Source organism: Papilio machaon, chromosome 4 (assembly GCF_912999745.1).
Source record: "Papilio machaon chromosome 4, ilPapMach1.1, whole genome shotgun sequence".
In the NCBI taxonomy this organism is placed as follows: domain Eukaryota; kingdom Metazoa; phylum Arthropoda; class Insecta; order Lepidoptera; family Papilionidae; genus Papilio; species Papilio machaon.
Window position 1 is genome coordinate 5,365,039 of NC_059989.1, and position 11,501 is coordinate 5,376,539.

The 11,501-nt window shown below is 33.8% G+C and overlaps 1 protein-coding gene across 1 annotated transcript in view; it reads right to left on the reverse strand.

Moving 5' to 3' along the window:
• Positions 1-3,819, reverse strand: part of LOC106710707 — a 98,961-nt gene extending 95,142 nt beyond the window's left edge. The window contains exon 1 of the mRNA XM_014502850.2: positions 3,529-3,819. The gene's annotated coding sequence lies outside the window, so the exon portion shown is untranslated. The remainder of the gene's footprint in view (positions 1-3,528) is intronic.
• Between the last annotated feature and the right edge of the window lie 7,682 nt (positions 3,820-11,501).

An 11,501-nucleotide genomic window follows, 5' to 3' on the forward strand; every position in this document is an offset into this window, starting at 1 on the left:
TTTTTTTGGTTATGTGAAACATATTGACGTTTGTCAATTTACTAATTTTTATTGTAACCATTTCAACTTTCCCAAATAAGCTCAAAGCTTCTGCTAGGATATGGTTCACGACAATAGTTAAGTTTCGGGAATCGAATCCACGACTACAAGATTGGTAGACCTTTAACCATTGCGCTATGGCGCTTCAAGTTCATTCGTTTCGACTTTCATCTATATAACTCAAAATATAAACAGTTATGCACTCGCATATTTATAAAAGTATGTCTGAAGTTCAAGTTCTTATGATTCAAATTAACATAATCGTGGTGAATACAGTTTTCTGACTTGGTTCATAATTAAACAGTACTAAATTATAGTACAACAAAGAATAATAATGGGAGAGTTACTAAATTGATTTCATCTTATTTTAACAAACATTGTTTTATAGAATAGTTTACAACTCAGAAGCGGGTTTCCCCATATCAGTTCCAGACGTTTCTGCGATTATAATTAAATTTAATTCCTTTTAAGGATATAACAGTAATTCAAAACAATTGAACTGCTGCATTACTTGCACTAATTTCTTTATTTAAACGAGTGAATGATATTCAGCAGAAGATTGATCAGTCTTATCATTCAATCCTCGAACTTCAGGACACTCAATAAGAGGTGGCATAGTGGTTAAGTATTTTTCCATTGAAAGTGTATGTGTATGGTGCCTAATATGATTGAAAAAAAAAGAATATATTTTAAAAAGAAGTGAATAAAATAAATCTCCAGTAAAACGGCATAATATAAATTTAATTGAATGAGTCTCACTGTGCGGTGAGATAATGTCTGTGTCGAAACGCCGAAGGAAAACCTTTTTGATCAGTTGTTGATTACAATTACAATTAACCGCTTTGTGGGAATAGATTGCATTGAGAACAAAGAGGCCTTCAAGTGTACATTTCTTGGTTTGTCCATTGTAGGACAGTTTCTTACTGACTCTACCTTATTACACATAAATAAAAGTAATTTAATATATTAGGTGTAATGATATAGTGCCAATAAGAGATATAAAAAATAAATTCGCAAATTCAATTCAAACACAATATTAATGAATAGAACCTCAAACCGGCTATAAGACTAATTAAAAATATGTAAATTAAAATAAAACATGTTACTTAGAATACAGTTGGTTATGACTCAAACAAGTAATGTAATGAATTTAAATTAAATCATGATTCTAGAGATATTTGAACGTATATACTAACCTAGATTTTAATCAGATTGCTAAGTCTATGTAGTGTTTTTTCCCTGAATTTAAAATCGTTAATTTATTACAACCACAAATAAGCCAAGATATTGATTTGCCACCGTTTTACTTGATGCTAGAAGTATACAGTGTTGATAAGAAAAAAAAGTTTTTTTTTGTTTTTAGTTACTACATAATTTTTAAGACGAATTCTTTTGCTTCAAAAAACAGTGACATATGTACAAGGAGACAAGTTATCAAAAAGTAATGAAATGTTTTCCTTAGCCTATGATTGTTTTGTTGCCGGTGTGAACTAATATGGAATGTCTCATCACCAGTAATTGGGTCTCCCGTTAACTTCACCAACCATGAAACTTAGCAGCCGTTTACTGTTATAGTAAAGGTGTACTGTGAGGCCATCATTGTTTAACTTTTGTCGTTTATGACTGCAGTTTTTAATTTTTCCTAACTTCTCGACTGATAAGTTTCACGAAACTTTAAAGTGATAAGGGAGCGAGCTTAAGGATTTAAAAATATTAACGAAATCAGACACTTTGTCGACCTTTAAAAAAAAGGTGTTGCTTGAAACCAAATTGATATTCTCAAAACGTATTTGAATTCCGCAATAGATATATTAGATCAAAGGAAAACCACACAATTTTGGATTGCCAAATATAAAGATGTCGATGGAATTTGAAATCAAGACGTGTTAAGTTTAAGTGAAACTTAGCTACAAGAGCTCATAAGTACAGATGTAGTAAGTATAATCAACCTGCCTTTGTCTCTACGGTGGTTCGGTACAGTATATACTACTCTTCCATACATCTCTACCAGCCGTCATATCTGACTTCACTCTCTTCTTATCCTCTTTGACACAATTAATCTATTCTTTCTTCAGGCTTTCTCTACCTTTGTAGCCGTCCACATTCAATCTTATTGCTTTCTTATTTATGTGATCATCATCTCTACGCATAATATGTCCATATCACGCTAACCTGTTGCTTCTTAACTTCTCCACTGGCGCTACTTTCAAACTTCCTCCTATATACACATTCTTCTCTATATACCTATCTACATCCATATCTTCTTTATCGTTTGTTCTTTATCTAGCTAATAAATAATGACTTGGCAAAGTTTCGCGTACACCCGGATATCAGCATCGCTGGACTAAGAAAACATGTTGAAATAAACATTTCTTCACCAAAGATGCTATAAGAATACGTTACTCTGTGATGTATTGTTGTCTCTCTTATTCATTCTTTACACAAAGACTACTTTTTAAAGATGCACCGCACGAAATATGCTAATGCATACTTATAAAGAAGTCGCATGTCGTCTTGCCACAGGATCAAAGAAATACATGCTTTTTGTGTTAATGTTAACAAATGTTGTTATTTACTAAAGCGAAGCTAAATATAGAATAATTAGCAAAAGTAATTTTTCTTTCATGCAATAAAGAGGTGAAAGTTTACTTCTGTGTGAAGTCACCTTATTCACCTATTGTTTAAAGGTATATTTTCTTTTAAAAATAAACTATGTAGGGATTTAAAATCTGTCTATTAGAGAATTATAAAGTTATAACTATATCTATTTCATTTATACTAGTAATGAGGAATCCTTGAATACAAAAAAATTATGTGGCGCTTCATTAAGCGACATAAAACTTTTTATATTATATCCCTTTAGTTTTAATTCTTTGAAAAGAAATGAAAATCAAATTACTTTTATGAAATACATAGCCGAATTACTTAAAAAAATGTTATTTATTGTATAAATTCAAGAAAAATCGTCAATACTACTAGAATTAATTACGAAATTAATTTAATACCTAACAATTTAAATCAAATATGGACATCGGATGCTGCCATAGAATACTTCGAAATAATTAGTCTTTATATGGTCACAAGTATCTAGTCCGGCTTACATAAGTAAAGTGTTAAGCGCCATCTAGTTACTAAAGTGAGTGTGCGTAAATAGTTTTCCAATAAAAAGTGTAAACAGAAAAGTTTTATTCATTTATATTAATGAATTGTTGCATTCAATTTAATAATGATATTGTTAATTTTAAGATTAATCATAAATCCAATAAGAATATTACAAATTTAATATGACTTTAAAATAACAGTTACATTGTGGCTTAAGCTAAACAACTATGGTTATGAATATTTAGATTTGTTGTAAGAAATGAATGTATATTAAATGAGATCAGAATAGAGCGTAGAGAGCAGTCGAGGGGTCGTGCCGTGAGAAGTTACGACACGCGACGCGGGCGCAGTCGCGGGCGTAGTCGCGGGCAGCTCAAAGATACCAACCTTGAGATCATCGGTGAGTGCGGGAGCGGTGGTGTACGGGGCTCATTCCTCCCGGTAGAAGCGGTCCGCCTTCCCTCGCCGTCAGGCGAACAGCCGTTAGACTACACCGAGGAATTCGCAACGCGCCGTCGACAGTAGAATTTTCTAGTGATACACAATATGATTGTATGACTAAAATCACACTATCACAGCACTTCACCTACTCCAAAACTAGGAGCAAACCGTTCATTTAACGGGCACTCGACAGGTGGGGTAGCGACGAAGCAGGTCGTGTAAGCACGCACGACCAGAAAGGTGGCCGGACTGTAACTGCGCGCAGTGCGCTCGCAGGCTGCGGTGCACGCGCCTCCCCCGTCGCCCCTGCTGCCCCTCACAGTCCGCGCCAGGCTCCGCGCGCCGCCGCGGCCAGTGCCCGCAAAGTCTCGCCCTCTGACGCACCTCCCCGATCGTAGAGCTTTTGCACGTCCGATATCGACTATGGACATTAACGCTTGCAGGATAATTAATTTCACCGTTTTCATCCAATTATGTATAGATTTCTATGAAATCCAAAAGTAATTTTACTGAAATAGAAAATAATTATGGTTCAATAATTAAAGAACAATGTTCTATCTTGATTATTGTATTATTTAGAGCAGTATACAATACGACATCTTTATAGATAGTGTTATTAAATCAGTAATTAAAACAACATTACAAGTTTATTATCGACGACAGAGTTAGTATAGATTCATGACTTCATTAACTAACAATAATAAAACACAAGTACACTACAATATTTAAAAAACCGTAAAATGTTCATGAAAATTCTTTGAAAATAACCCCGCACCCTGTTTCATATTTAAGACATCAACGCGCACAGGCAAAGTATCACTACAATTGCGTATTAAGTTTTGTAACATCCCGAATCTAATAACCATTATAAAAAAACATAACAAAAATATCGCCTCTAAATTCCTTATGTAAGACAATTGTAAAAAATCCCTAATAATCATCAATCTAGTCGGTTCGACCTGCTTATGCCATGAGTATAACTTGTAACCAACATAAACCGCTATCATACAACATTTTTGCACAAGCTTGCACCAAAATTTGTTTTTTATCTTTTGTAAGACAAATTTGTACACTGAATTTCATTGTAAAGAAAATTTGAAAGCAAGTTGAATGCTAAGCATACTTTTTATCATAAAAAATAGAGTATTTAATTTTCAGATGAAAAATCACAAAAACATGTTTTATTACGAAAGAAAAATTAAATTGTTGATACAAACAATACTAATAAATAATACTTTCTTACAGTAGTTAACGAACAATAACACATGTTTTATAAAATACCGGTGATCGACCGGTGAAATACCACGAGCACAAAGAAGACAGGCGTGAAGTGGAAGCAATTCTTCAACGACAACGGGCAACGGTTGCCTCGCTATTTCGGCGAATCCAGGTGGCCGTTTGCTCATTTGCCACCTTTTGATATAAAAAAAGTAATTATAACCAAGAAACTGTTGTCTGTCATGTCTCTTTTACATTTTGTACTGTTATGGTGAAGACATCGACAATGACCACAGTCCATCGACATATTACAGCGATATCAGGCGCTGAAACGCTAATTAGAGTTTGACTTGCGCATTTGTTTCATTTAATTCTTTTACCAGCTTTAGCTTTACCAGCGTACTTGGCAGTGTACCTTTAAAGTCCAAGATACAAGGTAACTATCGTACGAGTTGTGTGCGGTGTAGCGGTGACCGGATAACGGTCACGGTGTTACACCGGGAGGGCGAGTGCTAACCACGAAACGTCGCACACCGAAACACTGTGTTGTTAGTTCATACGCGAGTCATTATCGTGACCTACGCAGTGTCACGGTCGGCCCGACACCACAATCACAACCATCACGCAACGCTGCCATTGCTTAGCTTATACGTAATACTTTATAACGTTACGACTCATCATTTAGTTGGTACAAGACAAATAATTTTACCATGTCCCTGTAAAACTAAGTAAAATTGCATAAATGAAAAATAATGTTGACAATACATCATCGTTTGTCATAATGTCGCTGTGCCAGTATTTAATGCAACTGACATTTCATTGAATACTATATCATTACACCTTGGAAACTGCGCGTTACATTTGTAGGACAAAATAATGCGAAAACAACTTTTACTTATCGTTCCTCTTAAGACATTGTGTCGGAGTGGCTGTCTCAAAGTTTTGGCACAGAGTTTGTGGGTGTGATTTCGCCAGACGAACGATTTGCAACTTTCTCCGCGTGTCGCAAGCCGCAACACGTCGTGAATGCGAGAGATGTGTCAGCGTAGCCCCACTGACACAACGTGACATTTTAAATTGAAATAACATCCAAATATCAAGGCGATCGACTTCACATATACCTCACTGTCTGCGGTAAATATTAACCGGAATATATTATGTACAATATACAACACTTTGTATAGACCTATGGAAACAAGAAATAAGCTGTGAATCATTTTAACTTGAGGAGGTGTAGAAATAGGAAACTTGTTTATTGACTTTGACTTTAACAGAATTTAAACTAAGCAAGATACTTAATTGTAAATGCTAGTCAGAGAGTTATGAGACAATCTACGCCTACATTTTATTTAAAATTATTTTTTCCACACTAATTATACTTGCAAAAATTAAAGTTTATCAAAATATACATTAGTCAAATGTCAAAGAAAAAGTAAAGTTAATTTATACACGTTTAAATTTATTGTTTTTATTCATAAATAAATATAAGAGAAGTACTAATTTAACAGTTTACTTAAATTTATGTCAAATAATTTCAATTATAATAATACTTAGTTTTGTGACACAATTCATTGTCCATAACTTGCACAAGTTATTACAAAATTGCGTAACAGTATGGTGTGGGCTGAGTCCTTGCTGACGAAGTCCGCGTGGGCTAAACTCAAAGCTATTTCACTGCCAACACCATTTAACATCTAGAGTCGATGCTCGTGTGGGCTGCGAAACGAAAGTTATAATTACAATACGACTAGAAAAAATCAGAATACCGACATACAGTATCTACGTACTATACAGTTACAAGTTTCACTAACAACTCCGCTATGGTTGTAAAAAAATCATTGTAATTCAAATAGGCCAAATGTGTTCGTTGCCGTGGCTTATCTTTGTCATTCATGTTAGTAACGGTAAGGGCACGATTATCACGTTTAATGACGATACTTCGTTATTTTTATTATACGTGTCCTCGGAGATCATCATAGGTACACATATGTATATTTTTTTATATCACACGGTGGCAAACGAGCAAGCGGACACTTGAATACGCTGAACTAACGACGCGACCGCTGCCCTTATACATTACCAATTGCAGATACTTTGCCTACCTTTAGTCGACGACGGACGGAGGGGACGCGCCGAAAAAAGAATTTAAATTAAATCCTCTTCCCCTTCCCATACTTTCCTTAAAGAAAAGGATGAGTAGGGATAGGGGACTAAATTTATGAATCCGGTACTACACTCATCAGACGAAATGCGGAATTGCCTCTACGATTGTCTTCTGTGTGGTCGTGGTATTGCATCTGGCTACCCGGCCAATTCGTGGAACTTTTTATACACACTTAGGTAGCTAATGCATGCCTCTCCTTACTTAAAATGTAACTTTACAACGTAACCAAACAGATTACAATTTGTACCATGATTGCATCAATTTCTGCAAAACTGTCGCAAGGGAACATGACCTAGGGAGGCAATTGACTCCCATTGTATACTAGTCAGGCATGCTTACAATTAATATAATTACATTACATCTTAGACCCACACTAACATAAATTACATCATCGCTATATAAGCCTTTCTCAATCTAGTGTTAGACTTCGGCCTTTTATCTATCAAAATATATGTCTGCTTTTTTGTAAGTTTTCAATTTTGGAATAAATTGTATAAACTATTATTATAAGGACAGATTAAGTAAGGTATAATTTAAAACCATAAAGGAAAAATCTGTTTGCAGAGTTTTAAAATGTGAATTTCTTGTAATAATTACAGGTGGAGTCACCTACTTACATAAGGCACGTCATACGGTGCGAGGTGTATGTGCGTTGGACAGTACTTAGCGCATACCAATGACATCATGACGACTCGCTTACTGTTACATAGGACCAATGCCGTGATTTGAATTATAAAAATAGACGCGTTTAGTGCTATCGCTGAAGCTCTGAACAGCACATACCGTATATAATATATTTTACAATAACAATTATTTAAATAACCTCATCATCATATCCCTGGCCTTTTCTCACTCAGGTGGGGTCGGCACACAAGGTTTTATAAACCTTAAAGTTTTGGCTTAAGTTTTTACGGTCGGCCGCCTGCCTGTCGCCAACCCTACTTGGGGGGAATGTCTTAAAATTAAATATAATATAAACTAAATAATTATAGCTAAATAATTCAAAATTACTTCTAAAAATACACCAAAAAAAAAAATTTTGTAATATAACATTGTAAATACAACATAACTTCAAGTTTTTGTCTTGATAGTCGTCATGTATTAGTCTTTCAAAACATTCATTATTTAAATAACCTTTGAAATATATATCAATGGTACATTTAGAAAATATATATACTTAACATAATCATGTCACAACTTATTTGGACGACCGGTTGATGGCGAGCCATTAGTTGATTTAAAGATAGATCCCATATATTTGAAATAATCTTGTATTATTTTTAAATAATTTAATAGGCTTAATTCGAGATTAATGTAGTGTATTAAAATAAACAAATAATAAAAACTGAACATTCGAATAAGCCAGCAACCGCACTTTTTCTATAAAACTTACAATGTAAAAAGAAATCATTCGCCTGAAGGTAGTGCACCGCGCCTACGAGCATACAACGCGAACAATGGGCTAATATGTTGCTGAACCTTATGTTATAAGATGGGCTCTTTTACGGCAACGTTATTTGCGTTTATTCTCTTGACGGCGCGGTGCTCGGTGCTCGGACGCCGAGCGAACGGTGACACAGCGCTAAAAATAGAGCTCCAAGTCAGGGCCAGACGATGTTTGCCGCCGGACCTGTCCCGGCCGCCCCGCGCGAGTCCCCACTATCCCGGACCGCCATCTTGTTGGTCCACAGAGCGCAGCGGACAAGAACATCTAGATGGCAAGGACACCGCGCTCGCCACTGTTGGCAAACGCTCACGATCAGTAAAAGTCCATCTAAAAACACTATCACCAACCAAATTAGGTGTGTTTCGAGGACCGTATAAATGATGCATATTTATTTTTTTATTTGCGGATAAAATTCCTTTCAAATTGCGTAATAAAAAAGCAGTAACCGGTTCAGTCTGCATCTCGGTGCAATAAAATTACTGCAACTATAATCACTGATGATGCGCGCCTTACTCGTTCCTTTAGAGATACTTGAGCAGCTCTCCAAGATATTGATATAATCGTAACATTTTTTTTGTGGTCATACAAATGTGTAATTGAAAGAATTTTTTTTTTTTTTTAAGTCATTGTTTACTTTAATGTTTAATTGTATTGTTTTAAATTATTTTTCCACATTAAACATTTATTATGAAGGTTAAGTCGATTAATGTGTAATATTCACAACATACTTTGAGTAATTTCTTTATCAATATTAATTTGTAAACGGCACCTTCGTAGAAATAAATAGGCTTAGTGCATTTCTGCTTTATTCAACATTTTCAAATAGAGAACAGAATGCATAATTAAGAATTTTAATAGGTATTTCAATGGATACGCCAATAATTAATTACTCTTTTTTTCTCCCTTAAGTTTAAATACATGAAAATTAAATATTTATTTTTAATTTAATTTATTTAAACTTTAAGGAGAAAATACAAAAAAATTTAATAATTTTAATTTATTAAAAAAAAATTAATTTTAACTTATTCCTTCCAAGTGATGCAAAGTACTTATTGATTCCAAGTACGAGTAGGATTGGCAGGAGGCAGGCGGCCGGCTGTAAAAATTAAGTCAAAACAATGAGGTTTATAAAACCTTGTTGCCCACCCACGTGAGTGGGATAGGACCAGAAAGATGATTTTCTCCCCAAAGTCTGCATAGTAATAGAAATTTAATATTTGTCAAATCGTTTAATATATAATTACCGTAAATTATAGTCAATACGTAACACGAGTCGCAAAGGACGCGGCCTCAGAGGCGACAGCACAGGAAGATGATGTCACTTTTTCAACTGGTTTCGCTTATTATTCGTCGGGTGTTTGACGAGAAACGAATATATTAGCGGACGTCTCATTATATATTAATTTTCAAACGAAAAATGTAAACATTTATAGCTAATTATTCGACAGGTACAAAAAAAACTGAATTCTATATTCATATTTGGAAAACCAAATATGCTTTTAATTTTGATTTAATAGTATTCATACAAAATATTTGAAATCAAATATTGGTACCTAGTTAATGCGATTTATACCGTTTAATTCCTCTACCAAAGCACAAATACAAAATATTTTTCCCATTTCGTTACCATAGAAAAAACAGTAATACATTTTAAAACTATGTTTTTTAGCGAAAACTATCGATTACTTTAGTAACATTGAACCGTCATAGAGGTTGGTTAATGTTTTGTACAGCATTGAATAGAATCCTGGAATATTAAATTAATATCTGTCTACACCTACCACATTCACGCTGGGAGCCGCAGGCGTTACAGAATCTTAATACACAGAGCACTTGCTATGAATCATTATTTTAAATTACTAGTTTATAGAATCTAATATTAATGACTTGCTATTGCATTTACAAAAAAATTAACATTTATTTGCTGAAGAAAAAACTATTTTTTTGTTTCGTTATTCAAAAGCATAGACGAAATTTCATTTGTTACCTAAAATAGTTGATGAAAGTTTTATTTATTTTTAACAAAAACCTTGTGAGATTGTGAATAACATAAAATGTAGTAATATAAAAACATCTTATGCAACAATACTTGATTCTTTGACTTAGTTGCATATATTAAATAAAATATTACATAGACCAGTTCTAGACTTGTTCACAAACATTTTGTAATATTATTTTATGTAACGATATTCTGTTTATGAACTACATAAAAAATATACGTAAAGTTATGTTTATTTTAAGTTTATTACAAAAGAAGTGCTATCCTTGTACCATCGATATCGATGTGTTAATAAGATTAATCCAGAAATTTTAAAAAGACATTGTAAACGGATAACCTTACAAAATGAACATACACACATCCAGACAATCGCTACCCAGTTTTGTTTTTTATAAATAGAAATATTTTAGTATAAACAAGATGAAGGGCCGATGTACACGAACGGATTTAATTCAGCATGCTGCCTGTATTTTTAGAGGCGACAATGAAGCTGTCCGTGTACGTAAACCCTTAAGCTTTTTTTAGTAAGGTAACAAAACGAGCAAAGAGTGCACCCGCTGTCTATAATTAGACGCATCCATCCTTGACAAGGTTGAATAAATACAGTTGCGTTGTTATCCTTGATAATTAAATTCAGCTCGTAATGCGATGCAATTTAAAAATACATCGTCAGCATTCTCTACAAATAGCTTGATATAAATGATACATTTTTTTTATTTTCTTAACTTTTAATTTTAATGTTTTTTTGAAGTACTAAATTGTGTTTTGAAATTTTATATTCTAGATTTTCTTAGTCATTATATCAAGTCTTTTGTAACATCGAATACTGACACAGTTTTTTTATGATAAAAAAAACACCATTAGCAGCAATGAGCCGCTCTTTGACTTTTTTATGTTGTCCTCAATGGTAGTGAAGGATGTCGTGAAATAAATTGACATTATAAGGGATACGCGCTGAAAAAAGCACAAATACAATGAAACAGGGAATAGTGGTCAAACATTGAAATAGTGTTTGACCTTTTTATACCAATTAAACGAAAGACCACATAACATTTAAAAAATTAGTCATATTAAAAATGTCAAGTTTTAAT